This window comes from Anopheles funestus, chromosome 2RL, assembly GCF_943734845.2.
Source record: "Anopheles funestus chromosome 2RL, idAnoFuneDA-416_04, whole genome shotgun sequence".
Classification (NCBI taxonomy): Eukaryota; Metazoa; Arthropoda; class Insecta; order Diptera; family Culicidae; genus Anopheles; species Anopheles funestus.
The window spans coordinates 50,067,562-50,089,331 of NC_064598.1; the positions used below are offsets into that span (position 1 = coordinate 50,067,562).

At 40.9% G+C, this 21,770-nt stretch overlaps 1 long non-coding RNA gene across 1 annotated transcript; it reads left to right on the forward strand.

Annotated features, from left to right (window-relative positions):
• Nucleotides 1-9,818: 9,818 nt before the first annotated feature.
• LOC125775096 (uncharacterized) lies at nt 9,819-11,136 on the forward strand. Its single transcript, XR_007421144.1, has 2 exons — nt 9,819-10,517; nt 10,587-11,136. It is a non-coding gene; the product is annotated as an uncharacterized LOC125775096 (long non-coding RNA).
• The last annotated feature ends 10,634 nt before the right edge of the window (nt 11,137-21,770 follow it).

The window sequence follows — 21,770 nt, forward strand, 5'->3', positions numbered from 1 at the left end:
AAACGAACAAAATGAACTTCCCAAATCATAGCCCTCGCTGTGCTGATGATGATGATGATGATAGGAAAATGCAAAAGCCATCTAAGTAAGCGGAATCGGCAAAGGAATGGAATCAAAACAAGCAAATTGCAGCGCAACATGCACGGAACCATTGGTAGGCCCTTGTTTTTTTTTTTTTGCTGGCCAATGATGGCCACGTCGCCAAGAGGAGAGCAAAGGAAAAAAAACGAAGCAGCAACTCCAAAGCAGTGTTGTTGCGATGTGGTCAGTCGCAATTTCTATAACGCCAAACCCAACATTAGACCCGGGCCTACCGAGACACATTAGGCTCGTGGTGCGGCTGGGAAATATACGGACCCGGAGTGGTAGGCGACCAAAGCGGTGGGTTCGTTAACACACCAATATGCTCAATGTGCACGAGCCGACTGAGACAAAGACATGACTCGATGGTTGACACCGGGGTGAGACCGAGAAGAAGGTGGTTGAGGAGCATGAAACGAGAGAGAAAGAGAGAAAAACATGCAAACGTAAACAAATGTCGTAGCATAAGTGTGCTGGAGTAAAGAAAGAAACAAACCAAAAAAAAAGGAGAAAACACGCTCAACATAATGCTTGCGCGCGTATGTTTAGCATACACGCACACAGAGACGCACACGCTTGTTCCTGCGAGAATGCAACAGAAAATTCAAAACAACACACACACACATACACAAACGCACACACATACACACGCGCGCGCACTTGTTTACGATATGATGAAGCGCATATCGGTGTACGCTAGCACACATATAGAGACGCAACGCGGTCGTGTTCATAATTGGCATTAGCACACACATTGGGAGGGGGTGGGTCAAGCGGGGTGCTATGTGGCGGTTTGCATGGAAACGCACCTTAGGCTTGCACTGTGCTCTGGCAAACATACACCCCATCTCCCCCCACCCCTTTCCCACCCACCACACATATAGGAAGCACATTTCACACGGATGCAACAAGCGTTGCAATTCATTTACATCTTCGTCGATTTGAAAACAAAACACAAAACAAACCGGCGGAAAATATGCTGCAACGGAAGCATTGATCCATTACCTACTGGAGTTATGCTGCGTTACCAATGTGCCAATTGTGCGTTTGTACAGGAAAAAGATGACTTTTTAAACAATAATTGTTTAAAAAAGAAATGTTTTTATTTTGCCACAGAAAAACGGTAAACAAAACGTATGAAAATTTTGTTATCTATTTGATATGGAATTTTGTTTTTAGATCGCTTTCCAAAGGGTCCAAAGGGACAAGCGGTAGCAATGTACCAACACAAACACACACGAATATGTACCTTCTAAAAGGGCCTATTGCGTGCGAAATCAATGCCTACTACAGCAAGCACACACTAACACATAGAAGGGCTCTCCACAAAGGGCCCGGAAGGCACCACGGTGAAAAACGTGAATAGTAGGCTTTCTTTGTGTGTTATGTGCGCCTCGGTCCCGTAGCAACATAATCAAAACATTAGAAATGTGCGTGTTCTTTGCCGGATGAACCCGAACACACCGATATTCATTTCACTATCGCAACCGGAATTCACCGGAATTTGGTGTATAGTGAAATTTTGTTACACAAATTTAATACACATATTCGAACGAGTTACAAAACAAACAAAAAAATAAATATAAAAGTAATAAAAATATAAAATTTTATTTTATTTTTCTCTCCCTCTCGCCCTGTTACGCATCGGCTCGTACGTTGTGTGTGCATTTGCTGGAAAGGCGCATGCGCCTTTTATGCGCCGCTTCCAAAACAGCGCAACAACAACAAAAAACCCGCCATAAGTTTTGTGATCTTCTAATGATGTGATCTTCGGGTTGTGGGAATGTTGGTGTGACATTCCCCCATTCCGCGCACGGGTGTTCATTCGAAACTGTGCATGTTCATCCTGGTAGGCATATTTTCCCTTCAAGCATACAACATAACAACAGCGCGCACACACACACAACGTTAAACAAGCGGGTGCATAAAATCAACACACAAAGAGCATAAAGGAATTGGCATGGGGGTCGAGTTGATTCGGGTTTTATTTTCACTTCCGAATCGATTCGACCACAGCATTCATCTGCATTGGTATGTGTGTAATATGAAGAAGAAGAAAAAAATAACAGATTATACCCATTTGTTGATTCATCTAAACACAGGGCCCAAGCCAAATATGACCAAGCCAAGGGCCCTCCCCCCACCCCATATAAGCGTTCGGTGGGGTGAAAGAAAGTGACTACGACACAACAACAGCAAAAAAAAAAGCTGAAACAGGAAATGCCGCGTGCGTGCATGTTGTTTTGTTTACATCGCTCGCAATGAGATGTTGTGAGTCTTCGTCACCAATTGTGAGTGAGATTGTTCTCATCGGACGTAACGCGGTGCAGAACAAAGTGTGACGATTTAGTGTGCTGCAGCGCAACTTACAACGATTCTAACTTTTTTCGTTCTCTGTAGAATGTGCGCGTGTTGAAGTCTCTCGCATACCTCACGCCGAATCGCTCACGCGCTCTCTTCCAGTGCGTGCGAATTGCGTCGCGGCTTGCTTTGACCCATATTTTTTGGAACGCACTGTCAACGTCAACGCTCCCGGTACACTTACACGCGTACACACAGGCCACATGCACAGTTCAACATGCATTCAATCGAAACACTGGGAAAAGCGATTTTCTCCTATTTTTCCCTACTTTTCACATATTGCTTGGCCCACTGTTTGGCGCCCTTTTTACTCAATCTTTTAGAAGATGCTGGTTGTGTTGGTTCGTGCTTCGGAAGTCAAGAATTTACTTCTTCTTTGCCTTTCTTTGGCCCCCTGTTTTTTGGTATGTTTTTGTAAGTGCGTTCTGTTTGTACGCCGAGGGTAAACGGACAGATGGATGCCGGTCGTCAATGTATCCTACCCCCGGGGTCAATGAATTCAATTATCAGCCCTCCGGCGCAACAGTGTGTCCGGTGTTGGGGCGAGGGTAGAAGCAGCGGGATGGGGATGGGGAACAACAATTGCTAACACTCGGTGGTAACAGCCGAAAAAACTTTGCCAACATAATAAGACCAAGCAATCGTCCACAATCGAATGAAAAGAATCCCGAACGAAGCCAACTACACCACACACACACACAGACACACACACACAAACCCGCGCAAACAGAACGGAAGCAGAAACGCACGCAAGTAGGAAGCAGCAATTGATTGTTGCCTGGTTGTGAGTGAAACAATGGTTTCGAAAACTCGATTCCACCCAATATTGCGAGCAGCTAGGCAACAAAGAAAAAAAAACGAACTAACTTTAAGGAGTGTACTACGCTAAGGTTCTGTTCCTATTCCTTCTTTTGCTTTTTCCCTCTACAAAATACAAAAAAACAGAGGAAAAAACACAAATCACCCCAAAAAGCTTATGCATCGCTAACACTTTCATGTCACTTTTCGTTCCACCCGGTCGGTCAATGAACGTAGCATTTTCATGGTGTTTTGTTTTTTGGTTTTAAAACTGGGAAAGAATCCGAAAATGGGTCCGTGCCCGAAACGGTCATGGTTCAATGAGCCGAAGGGATGACACGGGATATCGTTTGCAGTTTGGAGTAATTAACACCTTTGGCCGCATTTTATTTGGGCCGCTTTAAACCCCCACCCGGCTAGAATTATATCTCACCCCCCGTAGGGCTACTAACGTGGCCAATGCTGTCGAAACTTATCGACGCTAGTGTAAACAAAAGGGTTTGATGATCGAAGCCTCAAGCTAAGCTACCCTAAACGCTTGCAATTGAGCCGCTCTTTAGAAGGATTCTTTCACTTTCGGTAGGTATGGGGATGGATCGATAAAGTGGGTTTTAATTTTTGCGCTGATTATTTAGGCATGAGTGAGCTGTACATATATGTAATACATAATAAAATACGTGAATAGATTTTATAAAAATTATGCAATGGTAAAATGTTGCATTTTTTTTTAGTTTCTAAACCACTGAATTAGCTTTTTTGTTTTAAAAGTTAATTGTAATTGTATGCTTAAAATCATATATTCAGAGCTATTTTCAAAGTCGCTTTCGTTTTACTTTTTTTTGAAAGGGAATCTGCCTGTAGTGCCTGGAAGCATTTCAAGGCTAGAATATAAATATTCAAGAGAAGATAAAACAATAAAACTAAACAAACAAAAAATAAATCCTTTTTTTGGCAGCGCTTGATGAAACGAGTTTCCCGATCGAATGAATGAATAATCTCCTATTTTGAATGTATTTTGTATAAAAAACAAAACAAGAAGTTAAAGAAAAACATCTGAGGTAGTAAAATTATAAAATAAAAAAATCTGACAAACAGGTTGACAGGTATTCTTCAAATTATGTGCACCAATTTGCAACAAGTGGTTTTTATGAAACCCGTTTGTTCGTTGAAACTTGAAGGAAATTAAAACAACTAAACAAGTTAACTGTATAATTTCAGTGCAAGGGGAATTTACAGTCAACATGTTGAATTTCAATCTTTAAGTTTTAATTTATTGCATCTTGGTAAGTTTAAGGTGTCAGAAATATTTGGTTAATGTTCGATTATGTGCAGCTCTGTAAAATGGAAAAATTGACCTGAAATCTTCATTGTATTTTACGTCTTTTTCTTGCTCGAGATTTTTTATTTTGAATTTAATTTCTCTTTGTTTTATGGTAAAAATACTGCGATACGTAACTTTTATAATTTTGTCACATTCCTCATGGCAATTTTTTTTTCTTTTTAGCTTTGCTCCGAAAAAGCTCCTTAACATCCTAAGTTTTAGACTTTTCATTAAATATTTTACGTGGTCTTTATTGCGCAAACATCTACTATTTAATATGTGAATTAGATTTACTTGGAAAAACCTGAAACATTACTTCTTTTTTGTGCTATTACGTGGAGATATCTCCTTAAATGAATAAAATTCAGCTTTATGGAGTGGCGAATAGTAACAAAACATCTAGCAACAAACGGTAAGGTCGACCTTCAGTTCAACAATAGCATCAAGGTTGCAGTGACCTATTGTTTCGAGCTACAAAAAAGAAGAACTCGTACATACCTTACCAGCTAGACGCACAAGAGAATTTAGTGATACCAACGCCCGTATTTACGCAACAATATCGATACTGAATGCCATCCGTTTTAGTTCCTCCGAGGCAAGAAGTGAAGCTCGTCGTAACCTGTGATCATCGGGCAGCCCCATGATACAACCAGACGGTTCATCACGTTGCTTCACAGTTTGTTTTATCGTTACGAACGATTCCAAATTATGCGCCACTACGCGCGCTGGCCATGATTCATGCTGTGCTGTGAATTCAGTTCCGCTTTGTCCGAATAGTGCGTCACCTTCCATCAAGCGTCCGCGGAGATGATCGTCGTGATCGTCCACCACACCAACATCCTCTCCATTATCATCTTCACGAACGCGAACATCCCATGCATTCAAGCACTCATCTTCACGTCCTTGATCAACAGCGAGAGACACAAAAAGCTTGTGGCGCAACTTTCTTATCCGTCCGCCTGTGAGGGTTAACGAGCGAACCAAAAGTGGAAAATGGGAGTGTTGATCAAAATTTTAAATTTTCGTTGAATGTCAGTTGTCGATGGCCAAAAATACACAAAGATACAAAGGCACATCGATCGCTAGAGCAAAAAGAAGAAGAAAAAATGTCACGCACCAGGAGTTTCTGTCCTGATGAAGCTGTACGGGGTTGTGTGTGTGTGTGTGCGTGTGTGTTTGTGATAATTGTTGATCACAAAAGGGCAAATAGGAAGACAAATAGCGCTGAAATGCGGAAGCAAATTGCTGGCAAAGACTGACCAGCCAAGATAAAGATGCATCTTGGAAAGGGAAGTTGTGCTGAACAGAAAAGTGGTTGAAATATACGACTGTGGTAGCCTTGGGTTGATGACTTGATGACGATCGTGGCGTTGATGTGATTGTACAAAATGATGCTCCCAGAGAAGCACAGTAAATCACACGTTACGGTAATGGTGTCGGATGAAAAATGGAACAAACTTGTAAGGAATGGAATGGAAAACTATAATTTGCTTCGGTTTTTACCGTATGAATGATCATCAGTGATCGAACATATCTCATACAACACACTTACATTCCATGACACTCACATACAAATGGCAACAAAGCATTTTCGTGTAATTGAAAAATACTGAAAGAAATGTTTGAATCAGTTATTTTTTTAAGCTAGAAAAGATTTTTTCTATAACAATTTAGAACATGTTCATTACATCAATAAAATATTTGCTTATTTATTGCTAAAATATATCGAACATTTATCAAACGATTTTTTGACATTTTGACAACGCATCACTAAACACTAAAAATAATTGTTCAAAAATAGATTTACGTTACCATGGTACATGAAATAGTTTACTTTGAGTTTAAATTAAACAAATTAATATTTTTATAAAATTTTCCATTTAGGTAATTTTGTTACAGAATATCTAAAAAATATGCATTCGTGTGCTTTACACTAAAAAAAAATATTTTTCTTTTAACATATTACATACTATTGTTTTTCTTTTTAAAAGACAAAGAATCGAAGAATTATGTAACAAAACAGTTTTAAATTTAAACTGTTTTTAAAGTTAACATTAAAAATTACAAATAAAAATAGCATACAATTGAATAGCGTAACAATTGACTTGTTTCGAGTTTCAGATATCGATACAAAATGAAAAAAAATAGTAATGTTTAATAAATATTTAACAAAATTTGGTACCTACAAGCTATTTTACGTTAATATATAAACGAGGTACGCGAAAAGGTAAATCGGTATTAAGATAAAATCGAATAAATAAACGCGGAGAACAATACGCCATATTAATATGCAATATACAAAACGTATGAGGTCTAACCCCGTGTGAATGCAGCTGTACAAATATGGTGGTTAAGCTATTTTATCTATTAAACTTAGCTTCGGGTCAATTGCTTACAATTGCAAACATGTTCTTTAGTACGTGTGACCGTATAACACAGGATGACCATATTTTCCACAAAAGATAGCTTCTGATAGCTTGTAATAGACAAAAACACACACACAATTTGAACAAACCGAAACAATCGATCAACGCAAACATACCGGGCGACTGGAACTATGGAATTCTACCCGAAATGGCCATCTTGATATTTGTTTGTCCATTTTTCATAGTTCATAGTTTTCTGCGCTCGGTACACGGTGCGGCTTATCAGCTGGCACTAATCCGTTGGTCAAATTCGCACATGAATTGCATCCACTGCACCAAAAGCGGGGTTGTATCGTGTGCATTGATCGTGTGCCGAAAGCGGATGCTATTGTTTCATACCAGCTAAGGAAGTACACATCAGTAAGAGTGGAGCTCGGTCAGGGAAACAAAACGGACACGACCACCAACCATACTTGGATGCGTATTTAGCGTTGGTAGCGTGCTGCAGTTTATTGCCCACAAATACACCGGATCGTCGTACAAATTTGTGGTGGAGTTGTGCCCAAACATGGAGAAAGGTGATACAAGATGGGGCCTAGCCCAAGCACTTTAAGCCTGCTGGATATCACGATCCAAAAGGAAAAACCTAGTAATGTGGCTGGATTTACATCCAAAAGTATCTTCAAGGGATAAAAATGAGAAACATTTCTGAAAGCATTTTTCTTGAGAACATTTTTCGCAGCTTGAAAACATTTTTATTCGATTAACATTCTCAAGCATCGTTGTGATTAGTACAATCATCTACCAGCAAATGTGAAAACCTGCATAGTTTCTCCACAAGCTGTCTAGACGTGGGCACGAAGACAATTGTGCACTTCTATCCGGGTCCATGTGATCGATATCTTGGATTTAATTGTCACCGCCCTGTTCTAGATCAAAAGCCATTCGACAATGAGTCCACCCCTTATACTAGCTTGCAGCTTGACTTTATTATCCACCGCACGTTCTTTTCCTGCATCACACTGGAAGACCGTCTTAGATTGGCAGTTCACTCGCAACACGGACGGACGGTAGATAACCTACTTCAGTGCTTGATGCCATTTAATTGCTAGCTCGCGATCACTGTCATAATGCGCGCCGACGCTCAATTCGTAGTTATACCCACCAACAAACCAGGGGGGTGTGATATAAGTGATCTAGCCCAAAGATCGCACACAAACGTTTTTTTGAGATATAAGAAAAAAAAAGAAAAGCTAAAACAAAAATGGCAAAACGCCTCAATTATGTTGCAACAGCTCGCTGGCTGTGGGGCCGATGAACGCTTTAAAGTAAAAAGTGAAACAATTAAAGTCAGCGCTAAGATCAAATCGTGCCGGGACACTCGCGGGTTGAAGCACGGCACGCCATTAGAACACAATGCAACCCGGTTGCATTCGGGCTACAATTATGCATTATTTCCAGCTAACGGTGAGCGAAATAATTATAACACATTTCTCGGCTAAATATTTGCGAGAGTGGAGTGTAGTAAAGTGCGAAAGTGAGTGGCTCTGCCTTCCCGGGGGGGATGAAAAAGAAACTTCAAATGCCAATGGCATACATTGAACAAGATGCCCTTTTTAGGCGTGCGGCACGTGGATGGAACAAAATGGCGTCAATTAGTTTCGTTCCGAAGCAACGCATTAATATTTACCACTTTGCAATCAGCTCATTACACATGCGCTCATCTTGTGAATGATTGCATTTCATACCGTGTTTTGTTTGCAATGCTTGAAACAAACAAAACAAGCTGCCCTTCTTCCGGTCAAAACTGCCCCATGCCGATGGCTTATCATTGTCGTCTAAGGTTGTCTCCCCTGCCTTGTCGGACCATTTCTGTTTCTAATACCAACGACCATATCATTTCCGCCCCCCACCGTAGAACGCAACGCGGCCATAAGATATTTATGTATATGGAGTTTTGTTTTTTGACATTTCGTCACACTACACTCACATCAGGTCACTACGCTAAAGCCTTGTGCGCTAATCCGGTCATTGACATCAGCCGAGCGTGGCTTATCAGTGTGGTCAGTTTTTTTAATTTTTATTCGACACTTGTACCACTGCTTGTAGCCGAAATTGTAGCCGCCTGGATGGAAGAATGAACAAAGACAAGAGCTTGTAATAAACTAAGTTTCGCTACTCTCACTGCCGGCTCACGTTGCAGAAAGCAAAAACGAACGACGGAGCCAGCCATTATCGGACGGGCGAGCACCACACATACACGGCCATGGACACATGAGTCACGTGTATAGGTATATAGAGTTCCTCCATCGAGCGACCGATGACCGGATTGCGCATCGGTATGCAGTGGAAAATACCATTGAATTCCATGCGTAGTGCACCCTCGCACACGGCCACATTTCTTGGCGCGGTTCGCAATTGCTCGGTACAGCGATAAGTGATCGGAATAAATGCACGCGCTTCACGTTTATTTTCATGGCCACACATGGGCCCCATCATCCAATGGACCGTTTTCTGTGCCGCCCGGAAATGGCGGCAAACTTTGGTGAATTGTTTTTTCAACTGAAGGCCGTTTTGAATTGTTCCTAGATTGATTAACGTGAAGGAACCTGAAACATGTACTGTAAGGGAATATTTTAAAAAATGTTTGATAAAAAAGAAGCATCCTTCGTTCCATTTTAGCACAATGATGGTGTTAGAAAAAAAATAGTAATATGCATAAATTTCGGGGCGGCCCGGTGGTGCATGTGATAAACGGCGCCGGTCCACACGGCAGGACCGGGTTCAAATCCCATCCGGACCGTCCCCCCGTAGCATGGACTGACTTTCCTGTTACGTGGTAAAATAAGTCTTGATACGGCCAGGCCGTTCTAACCGAGCAAAAAAAAATGCATAAATTTCATGATATTCTGCCTATCCCTTGCCTTATTGTGGCCGGTGTACTGAAGCGACTACGCCGGCCGGCCGGCCGGCATCTGCGGATGTCAGCTTGCTTTGCGATAACGTTTACAGCGCAATACGCTAGTAGTTCAATAAAACACGCAAAAAAAAAACACATACTTACACACATGGAACGACGGGCCCACCATCATATCGTTTCTGATTAATTCAATTCATCAACAATCTCAAACCGGCAACGTTCCAATCGTGGCTAGACAGACATGAACCGTTCGTCACTTGCGCCGGCATTCAGTGACCCGCACGAAACGTAACACAGAACAAAACAACAACAACAACTGCCTTTAACTACAACAAAACAACAAACTGATGAACAAACACACGCCTCACCAACATGTTGACGCAAGCAAAATCCACGATGCGGACGACGGGATCGTATAGATGAATGATGAACAACAACATGGTAGCATGGGCAAAGTGGCTATAAGGTCGCGTGTTCCTGAATGACATGTTCTAATTTCTGCCGGTACGCAGTACTTGCAAAGCAGCGGAATGAGTGCCACAAACCGACTGGTGGCAAATATAATGTCGATTGATTTTTGTGTGCGCGTTATGAAAAAACTTGTGACGCAAAAGCGTCGTACGCATCGCTGTGTGCTTCAGAATCGTGAAGAGTCTCTCTAGTCGCTCAAGTATGTTGCACTAATCCGTGGTTTGTATTACGTCTTTCCATATGTTTTTTATTTTACGTTTTGTTACAGCAATCACACGTGAGAATTGGGGAGGGCAGTGTAGTGCGGAGAGCAAATACCATTACGCATAGCCATGGAAAATTGGATATCGAAATCCGAGCATCACGTGCAATGATTCAACAAATTCAAATTCCGCTCCTTATGGGTGGAGTAGGCTGCAACGGGAAGCCAGTCAGCGGACTTGAAGGGCACACGAATGCACTGAATGACTGTGTGTGGTAAGTGTGTGTGTGTTACTTAATGTTTTCCTGGAGGTTCATTGTAGTGTCACGCGCCTCAGTCGATGTACCGTCTGAAGGCGCTCTTACGGAACATGGGATAGAATGGCACGAGATGCCAGCAAGCGTGTACACGACCGATCGATTGTTGATTGTTGCAAACATTCAAGGACTTTGGAGCAAAAAATAAAACACAAATTACAAAATTGGATTGGAAAAACAAGGGGAAACAATTCTCCATCTCTTTTCCGAACTATTATGACTGTACTAAAAAAATCTCTTTTTGTACTAAAACTCTGACAAAATTGTAAACGCGTTCAGTTACTCGAGAGAACACGAAATTTCGTATCATTTTACTACCTTTGACGTTGCTCTAGCACAATTTGTCTCACATGATGACAAATTTCGTATCTTTCATCTCTACATCAACGATGTTCTAGAGCAATATTGGCCCCCCAAATCGGAAGCAACTTCATCTGCTGTTGTTCGTTCACTAGCTGACATTTAGTACGATGCATTTACATGTGAGGATCACTTCACCGTGCGATGATATCCTTTCTCTTTTGGGTAGATCACGATTTTTTCGGTCAGTAAAGTGTACCAAGCCTTCTCCAGTCGGTAAAGTAGAGGTTGGCATTTTTCAACACTGTTTAAAGTATGCACAAAAGGCACGAAACCGGACACCATTGTCCCGAAGCGTAATGTGCGTTCGAAAGACACTGTAATATTCACAGTAACTAAAGTGCGACAATGGTTTTTGGCCGAGTGGTTGAAGCATCGTTTTGCATCCAATGCAGCATGGAAAATATGTCGAAAGCCAAAAGCAATTGTAAGGAATAAATAAACAAAACTAAACAACATAACCCGTACTTAACGGTATAAAAGCCTAGAGTTGATTCCAAGTTATGGAACGCTTTATTTGCTTCACCATCACTTTCCCGTGGATGATGATCTTTACTCCAACACAAGTGGAAACTGTCGCATTAGACTTCGGTTCCAAGTAGTGAAGATCGCTCTGATGCAATGCGAACCACATTTGACATCGTCTTGGATTATTGGGCACGAACCTTTTGAGAAGCGATGGCGCTGTCGTTCAATGTCATCCGAGCGAAAGTAATTGAAGTTATTCGTACATTACAAAACTCATCCTGAGTCACAGTATTTTTTTTCGGTCGTATCTTCAACAACGACAACAACCACAAACTGTATCTCTTCAGTTTCCAAAAACGGATATCCCATTGCCAACACACACACAGTAACGCTCTCGCTCGATCTCGATCGTTCGTTGCATGGTGGTAGAAACGACGAGCGTGGAACAATACTTGGGGGAATGCGCAACGCGCTATTGCGTTGACCTACTTTTCGGGCTTGATGCCGCTCGGTGAAGTAGGACGTAGTGGTGGAGTCGACCCGGCACGATACCCCCCCAAAAAGGTAGGAAGAGAGGGAGAGCAATAGGAAGGAACGGAAGGGTGAAGTGCTAGAGCATAAATGCAGGTTCGGCTTGCCTAGGCCACTCCGGCCTAGGCTAAGCCAGAGGCTAGGCCATGGCAATGCTTTAAAAATGCAAATACCAATGACGCGGTAATAATGCTCAAGTTGGTGCCGTGGATGGATGTAGGAAGTTTAGGTTTTAGTCAGCGAAAGCGGGGGGAATCATGGCCTCTGCTGCCATATTGTGGGAGACCAGCCACACGAGGAAAAAGGGGGAGGGAAAAGGAAGAAAGGCAGCATAAAATCGCGCAACAACAAACAACTCATTCCAATGAAAGCGATCCGTTCGGTTAATGGGGTGGGCGGCGGGCTGGGATCGACGAAGGGAGGGGAGCTTGATCATTGCGGAAATGGGGTTAGGTTTGCGGGGAAAGGGACGGCCAAACCCGGCCATACAAAGCGCAAAGCAACTAGCGGACTGATGGTGTAGTATGGTGGAATGGTGAAACAAAATCAAAAGATAGCAACATAAATAGACACACAACGAAAAATCCAAAGCAAAAAAGACAAAAACACGATCGTGAATACAACGTGCAAGTGTGTAAGTGAGCGTGATATTAGTTTCGTTAGACTTGGATGATGAAGAAGTGGTTTATAAAAGTGAAACAAAAACATACCGAAAAAAAATCGGCCATCACGCTATAAACAGCGATAGGGAAAGCCGAAAAATGGTGACGAAATCGAAAAGTGAGGAAAATGTGCTCACAAAAAAAAACCATGAGACGCGTGACAAGTGGGAAAGGAAAAATTATTCACATTTCTGTTATGCAGTTATGTCGAGACGCTGTTCATTCGGATGCTTTTTCACGGTGCAAAGGTTTTGCTGCGACGCAATCGTATTAGTTATGTGAAATGGATTTTTTTTTCAAAATCCAAGGGGAGTCTATACCAAATAGTATCGCCTGAAATACAAAGAATTTGAAGATGACTTTATATAAGTGTGGTAATTAGATATTCACCTTTTTATAGTAATGAAATAAAATTTTTAAACTAAATTAAATTAAATTAGAAATATATTCACAAATCCATAATAAAGACCATGTTTTTAGAAAATTTACTTCAGTTTTTAAAACGCGATTTAAAATAATACGTCTCTACATTTACCGTCCGTCAATTAGTATGACCTTTCGCGGTATTATTTAATCAATAATTAGCCTAGTGTTAGTATTAGTATTAGTATTAGCCTAGTGAAGATATCTACTAATCAAGCCATTTTTCAAAGTCTTAATATTATAGAAGCCAATGAGCAGCCATCGAATGTTACAGATGATTTTCAGATAGTGTAATGTGTACCATGGTGAAAGTGGGAAGAAGGATTTCCCATCTAAACGATTCTTAAAAGTCTTTTTAATGACATTAAAACAGCGAGCGTTGAGTTTTTGTACAATAATTTTGACGAGCTAAGCTGGGCTTTTTTCGGAATAGAGTTCGGGTCAATCTCATTGATTGATTACGGGGATAGTTTGATTAACTACCTTTGGTGATCAGTGGTGGATCAAGCCTCGGAGGCCCTAAGCGGAGGCCCTAATGGAATGGCGCTCTGTCGACAATTTTAAATCAGGAAGGGACAAATTTTGAAAGTACTGACCCGGGGCTGAACTTATTTCAATAGTGCTGACCGAGGGTGGAGTAATTTTGGAGGTTCTAACTGTCACTCCTCGAGACCCCCAAAAAACACGACGACGAAGAACAAAGGGTAGTCTGGAGGGAAGCGAGGACATTGATGCAGTCATGTACTTATGAATTTCTTAGAGAGGTTTGTGAGTGCAAACCTTCTGATATTAACATTCTGTGGGGCCCCCCTAACCGACGGTGCCCTAAGCAACCCCCTACTCCGCCGCTAGATACTGTTCGATAGGTTCGTTCGGTTGCAATAACTCATAATAGTTTATACTGATCTGGTCCCACTCGCTTAACGTCATCGTGCGTTTTTGGTCTTTCTTCAAGCAGAATGCCTACAACGTCGGAACGTGGCTGATCTAAAACGGATGATAGTTAGTTGCGGATCTAATTATAACTAATAAACGAGACTAGAAAGTGCCAAAAAACATAATGCATGAAATTTAGAGTCACGACCGTTATTGTTGCATCTCTAAGATGAATAACTAGTTAGATACATAAAGCAGTTTTCTATTATTATAAAAATACTTAGCTGTATGGAAAACACAAAAAAATCTACTACGAGGAAACAAAATTTTTTTTTTATTACTTACTTTTTATACCGTCGTTACCTCTTCATTTTTTGTATGTTTTTTCTATATTTTGGAAAGACCTTTTATTAGTTTATATGTATGTTTTCTAAAAATCGGCACAGTTTTCACTCACATTTTTAACACTTTTTATCATCATTTCCTTACTTTCTACAACACCTGTAAGGGTTGATGTATTAAGTGGCTTTTTTTTTAGTCTCTATAAATTTGCCTACCTTGTTTAGCACACAACACGGCCAAGTTTGAAAGGTTTACATCGCTTTCAGCTTAACTTATCGACACCGTTTGGACCAGTGCCGTAGCGAACGAAACAAAACACACATCGTGATGCAAATGAGCAAAGGGCGACCGTCGAGGGCGTGGTGGAATAATTGGCCGACGATTTCCCTCGAATCCAATCCACCACCGGGGCGGGTGAGTATGTGTAAACAAAAGACGACCCTTTGCCACTGTGCAGTGGCACATTCCGTCAGCATCGGTCAGTGTTTTGCATAAATCCGTCTGATTGTGTGATAATTGACTAAAGGGATGATTACATAATGGTCCCATCCGATCTCCTCCCCCCCTCCCGCGGTTGGTCCGATCCCATTGAATTGTTGGTAAAGGGTTTAACCACAAAACGGTCCTCAGAAGTGTTTAAGATGATTCCAAATGACAACACACACACTTGGAAATTGGTACTTTGGATAGAATTTGTGTGTATGTTACGTGATTTATTTTACAATGTATTTTGGTTTAGTTTTTGATGGTGGAATTAACTTAATCGTACGCATAAGCTACCACATCCACTTTTCAACTACCGGATCCGGTCAGTCCATGGCCTACTTTGGCCTACTGGGTGGCCCTTCCACCCTCTCAAACACATAAACCTGTGTTACACCGGTACTGTTATGTTGGGAGGCCTTGGGAGACCGGCAATGGCGCGTGTTTATGCCGGTGGATTAATACCACGGTCTAGGTAGGGAGTTGTTTAGACTTTTTCATAACCCCCAGCGAAACTCATTCTTTTGGGGCGGATGGATGAATAATTCCTGGTTTACGCTACTACCCACGAACGTTATGGGTGCATTTTGTGCGTTTCATACCACACGGCTTCAAAGAGCGTTCAACATACGCACACATCAACGTACACGCAAATGGTACAACAACAGAAAAAAAACTTTAGAATGGGGACAGGCAGGCCCAAATCGCTGCGTTGCGCCGTCGGCCACGCAAATGGGTGCAGCGGAAACTTCTAATGCAAATAGCACGCTCCCAACCGTTGCAAACAAATCTATGGTTACCACCCTGTTGTCACCCTCCCCGGGCACACTGGAACGCCGCACCGAGGCGTTCACTTTCGATGCGGAACCATAACCGAAGGAACGATGCGAAGTGATGGAAAAATCACACGCAACCGCACGAAATGAAGGAAAAGAATGCACCAAGGCCCCTTTTGCGGGTTAACCCGCAAACCACGATCGTCCCCTCACTTACCCTTCCCACAAGAACCGCAAATCTTCACATGGTTTTGACCTCGTTTTTTGAATGTTTTATTTGAACCGTGGGGAGAGAAGTGAGGGATTTTGGTTGGGAGTTTGGTTTTTGGTATGAGTATCTGTTGCTGCTGGTGTGATGCGAAGGTGGACGTTGGTTGGTTTTTGCCAGACATGTGTTTTACCAGTCCTCGGAACGAGGGTCTTCACAAGCGACATCACTTACCGATGAGTTGTGGAGAACGATCAAGAACGAAGGTGCTAGATAAATAAGTTTAAAGATTGGTTTTGCAATCATTATTGTTCACCGAGGAATGGTGGAGTAAGTTGCTTAATAGTTTATTTAATTCAATTTTGAACACGTTTTTTATTATTGTTTATTGTATAACAGATATTAAAGTTTTTAAAAGAATAATTATATATTTTTTTAACAAGCTTCTCCAAGTCTATATTCCTATGTCATATTCTTATACTTATACTAGAAAAAAAGTTCTAGTTTGACGGGAAAATTTCATTTTCATGAGAGTGTAGGGAATTCATTGTTCCTACTGTTCTACTTCTCTTTTTCAATCATAACTATTTCTTTCAGTTCTTCTGTCTATATAAATCAATTAGTTTAGTACTAGCTGGAACATGTGTTACAGCACCCTGTTGAAAGCTGCCTGATTTATTTCAATTAATTTGTATGCATGTCTATGAAACTATAAAAGGATATATTGTTAAAACGAAACCTTACATGATTTGTTTCGTTTTTTTTAAATTTTTGTTCTTACATCGGCGCCTTGTTCAAAAAATTTAAGAAAGAGTTAATTAAAAACAATGTAGACAAAGTCTTTAAAGAATCTTAATACAATGAAGGGAAACGAAAATCACTGAAAACCAAAGACCAAAAAAAATAACGAAAGATCGATTCATTCTGATATGTGAAGAGCAAAGTTTCTATAATTTTTTTTTAGAAAAATTACGAACAAAAATCAATTTAAACAGTAAACTTACACATTTATTAATATTTTTTAAATTTTTATTTGATTTACATGATCAATACTAATGATATCGTAGTTAATTTGTGTACTAAATATTATCACGGTATGGCAGGATAACAAGGAGAGAAGATGGTCAAAGAGATGATCGAGTTGGTATTCCACCAATCGAACAACGCGCAACAGAAAGTTGTTTAAAGCAATTGCAGTACGTCGACTAGAAAATAAAATAGGCTGCCGAAGGCGTAACAATCGAGTACAGAAGTAAAATCCAATGAACAAAAACATCATCTACAATGCTTGACTTAAGCTACAAACACGATTTATGATATCCACGGACATTTTTTGAGCATTTCGAGTACTAACAGTTGGTAATCTATCTTCGATTTCTAATACATGGTCCAAAACGATATTTTAATTGTATTACATAAAAGTCATCCAAAATGTTTAACAAACAAACAACATGTACATATGACTTAAACATAAACTTAAAACGATTTAATACCTCTATTCTTAGATGGGCTGGCAGCTCAATAAAGATTAGAAGCTGAAGATGTGTGTTGAAAAAAACCCAATTCTCCTAAAGTACTTATTTACGCAGCTGGGTTGTGTAAAAAACACTTGATTGATTTAATACAATCTTTATTTTTGGGTTTTATATGATGTAATTAAAAATCCCAATGTTTACAATATAATTACATTTATTGGTTCTTGATTCGTTGATAAATACGATTCCCTAATTGGTAAACTTATCCATCAATTGCGTCCTTATAATGTTAAATTTCTAAGGAAATTAAGAAAAACATATAAATCTCAACTGTAATAGAATTCTTGCCAGACATCAGTTCAATCTGAACATTCATTAAGTATAATAGAAATAATACTTAACAGTAACTGCCCATAGTTGCTTCGATAGTGCATGAACATCCATCCACCCTCAAACACAAATCTATTTCGGCAATTACGGCCATCAAAATTTAGCTTGGCGACAAGAGATGTGTCACCACATTATGACAAACTCCAGACACCGGGCCTCGGAGAATCGGAACGGTCACGGACGCGGTGTGTGGTAACGCGTCGATAACGGAACGGAAATGGGCCGACAATTAGCTGAACCCGGACCCTGGTGCCGGTGGTGGCAGACAAAAGCAGGTCAAAGTCGTGTCCAGGGATCGTCTCGTTGGATGATTTTTCGCAGCATGGAGTTAAAAATTAAATTAAGAGCAAACGAAAATTCATCACATAAACACACACACACACACCTTCGTGGACGGTTGGTGTGAAAGTGACGAATCAACAATAACATGCGTTACGCGTTTGTTGAAAGGGAAAAACGCAACAAAGATGCGTCATTTCGATTGAAAAATAACATTATTTTGGGTTGCAGGGTTGATGTAAAACTCGGTAAGTATAGTAGGAAACACTTTGCAGCATTGTTTAGCTCCCTCGGTACGTCCATGGTGGAGTTGTACTGAGGTGGTTTCACTATCTCTTACTACGAAGAAAGAAAAAAAGCACAACTCTTTAAAATCCCGCGTTTACACATCCCCCAGGTCTTCCTAACGAGCAATGTCACGCATTACCATGATGGTTTATGTTTGTAGAGACACCCTTTAAGAGCCACGGTAAATAGACCTGCCGCGCGAGGGAAGCCTCATGAACGAATTTACGCTGTACGGCCCCGTCACTTGCGTTGACGTATGACGCGCCATTCCGTCTCTCGGTGCTTTACGTCCATCATGTCCGATTAGGTTCTGCATGTGAAATGTTGTGGCTTCTTTCACCGAAAGCAAGGCGAACACTTTATCGCCAGTTGCCGAATGTGGTACGCAGTTTTACTTTCAGCAACAAAACGGATCCGATTGTCACCCCACGGTTTGCCAAGCCCATGTTGCGTCGGGTGTTAACTAGGTGAACCTGTTTCGCTTCTTTTTTTGCCAATCGAATTAACACGCTTGTGAGAGCGAAACCAGGAGAGGTCTAGGTGAGCAGATGGCGTTATTAAACATTCCTTCCCCCAGCTAGAGGGTAAACCTGCAAAGTGGAGTTTTAGCCGCGTGTCTGGAAAAATAACTTCACGAGGGAGTTATGTGTTTAATAGACAAGGGACATTACAGCATAAATGTGAGTCTCGCTTGATGCCTCGTTAATTTATTCGATCTTTAGCTATTTTCCCAACCACAAATGACCAGCTAATGATATTCTGATCATTTATTATCAACAAAGAATGTCTTCACAATCGATTTCAAGGCTTCCCAACGACTTGAACAACGTCACAGTCGCGTCCAGGTAAAACCAGACAGTCTCGCACGTATATCTGGCTCAACTGAATTATCACAGCACCAATGCTTCTGTGCACGGTAGCTAACTGGACGGTGGACTAGGTAGGTTAAGTACACAATAATGTTCTTGCAATCGTATGCACCTTTTAGCTTATCATCCTCGCACACGTACCAGAAGGTGCGCGAAAGTCCCCTCGAAGAAAACAAACAACAGGTAGCGAGCGCGGAACCAAATCATCACCGGTGTGACCCAGCAATCCTAATCGAGGTAGCTCGAAACGAGGACAACAGGTTACACCCGCACTGGTAGAGGTCAATTAGGCAGAGACCGGGGACGGGTGCACATCTTCAATCTCTCGCTGTGACAAAAAAAGGAAACAAATAGCAACCGGCACAAGGGAAGTCTCGATGGTACGATGGTTACAGGCTGCTATATCAACGGTGTTGTCGTCGTAGACAATAAATGGCTGGCCAATGTCGTCATGGGTGCTGGTAGGGTGGAGAACGCACCCTTGCACTGTACGTCGGTCCCGCAATCAACCGATGACGTCGTGATGTCGCGTATCGTCTGCGCAATACTTGTTGATGCGTGTGTGTGTGTGTTGATAATCAACCCACGCTACCCACTGCGTAGTCGTCCCGGGTTGCTGATGACGTATCAACTTCAGCTTGCCTGTGTCTGGTTTTCATCGGGAATTAGTCATTCGTGCAATGATGAGCAATTTGTCAAACGGTACGGATGGTACGACGGGGCAAGGATGCAAGCGGATGATGATTCGCGAATGCAAAATCGTCAATGGCAGACAAAATTGGCTTTGGTGACGTCTACCATCATGGTAATGTGTGATGTTTCATTGTAATTATATGTAGGTGGTAACACAAATTAACCTTCAGTCAGTTATTCTTCTCCAGACGAAAACCAATCATTTATCTTTAAAGTAAGTAATATATCTGTATTCTGGGATTGTTTATCATTACTCATAATGCTTTTGTGTGATATTTTTATTTTTTATTTATGCTTAATTATTACGGTGTTTAGCCGTATTGTAAGCCTGTTTTGATTGATATGCTAACTCACATATTACCAGCCACTTCAGTGTAGCATTTCAGTTCGATTTTGTGAGTGATTCATCGCATAATATGAAATTTCAAATCTGACTAAAAACGTTGGCTAAAATGAAATAAATTCGGTTCCTAAAAAACATAATATTTAACTACGAACATTTAAATAGGTTTGCCACGCCTACACGGCAGAACTGGAATTCAAATCCCATCCGGACCGTTTCCCCGTAGCATGGACTGACTATCCGGCTACGTGGTAAAATAAATCTTGATACAGCCAGGCTGTTCTAACCGAGCAAGAAGATTTTCTATTCTTCTCATTACTTTGCTCTCCAACACTATCAATCACCCTTGTACGTGATATTTGAATATTACATCTAATATTGGTAGATGAGTTACAATTATGAATCATGCCAAAATATGAGAACTGCATAAAACACAAATGATAATGAAAGATTGATAGCATTATCTCTTTTATTGATGATCTCCTTTTGTATTTAAAATGATGAAACTTTTTATTTGCGATGTTAATATTGAATGATATAATAACAGCATTATTTATTTATATTCTTTCTATTTCTTTATTCTCTGTAGAAACCATAATTAATTAATAAAGATGTATAAAATTTAAAAGGTTTTTATAAACTTTGATTTAATAAACAACGCACCGAATGAGAACCAATGAAGTGAAATTTAAAGTTAGCTAGCCACAGCTCGCTAGCTACAGCTCATGAGTCATGACTCGCTACGCCGTATATCTCGTATGAACTAAGAATCTTCAGTTCAAACTGCAACAGCAAAACAGACCGGAAGTACACATATACTAATCAGTTGCGTAAGACTTTCCACCAAAAATTTTGTCCAGCAAAGGGATTGTCTCGTAAACATGTTGCCGCATGGAGTGCAATCGATACTTCGAAATTGTTTCAACCTTTCTGTCTGATTAGCGACTGGTTACAATCCATCCATCAGTACCAAACGTTATGTCCAAACGTCCGTCACCGCTGCCGTGAAGCTTACGTTTCACAGCATTAGCACTAATTATGTCACATCCATTCCCAAACTAGGAAACAGCAGTGACTTACTTAACGGATCGGGAAGTAAATGTCAAGTTCAGTGTTAACAGAGTCGTACATTTTAAACTGAAACACGATCGATACTGACAGCATGTGATCGGTTGCATAATATTGAAAGAGGATTTTGTTTTCAAAAAGAAAAGAAAAAACAACATTCCATCTCATCTTTCGTGGTTTAAATTTGATCTTTGTTTAGCCAAATCGCTAACGATCGATTCTACGATGCGATCGTTCGTGCGGCTTATATTTCTGGACCGTTTCGCTATCGGTCGGTAGCAGTTGTTTGGTCGATCGATGTATACTATTTACTTGCTTGTTTGTTTGCTCCATTACCCTGTCCTCGGTGTGTTGTGTCGTGCGACACCTTCCCAAACCATACAGCCGGCAAATCGTATA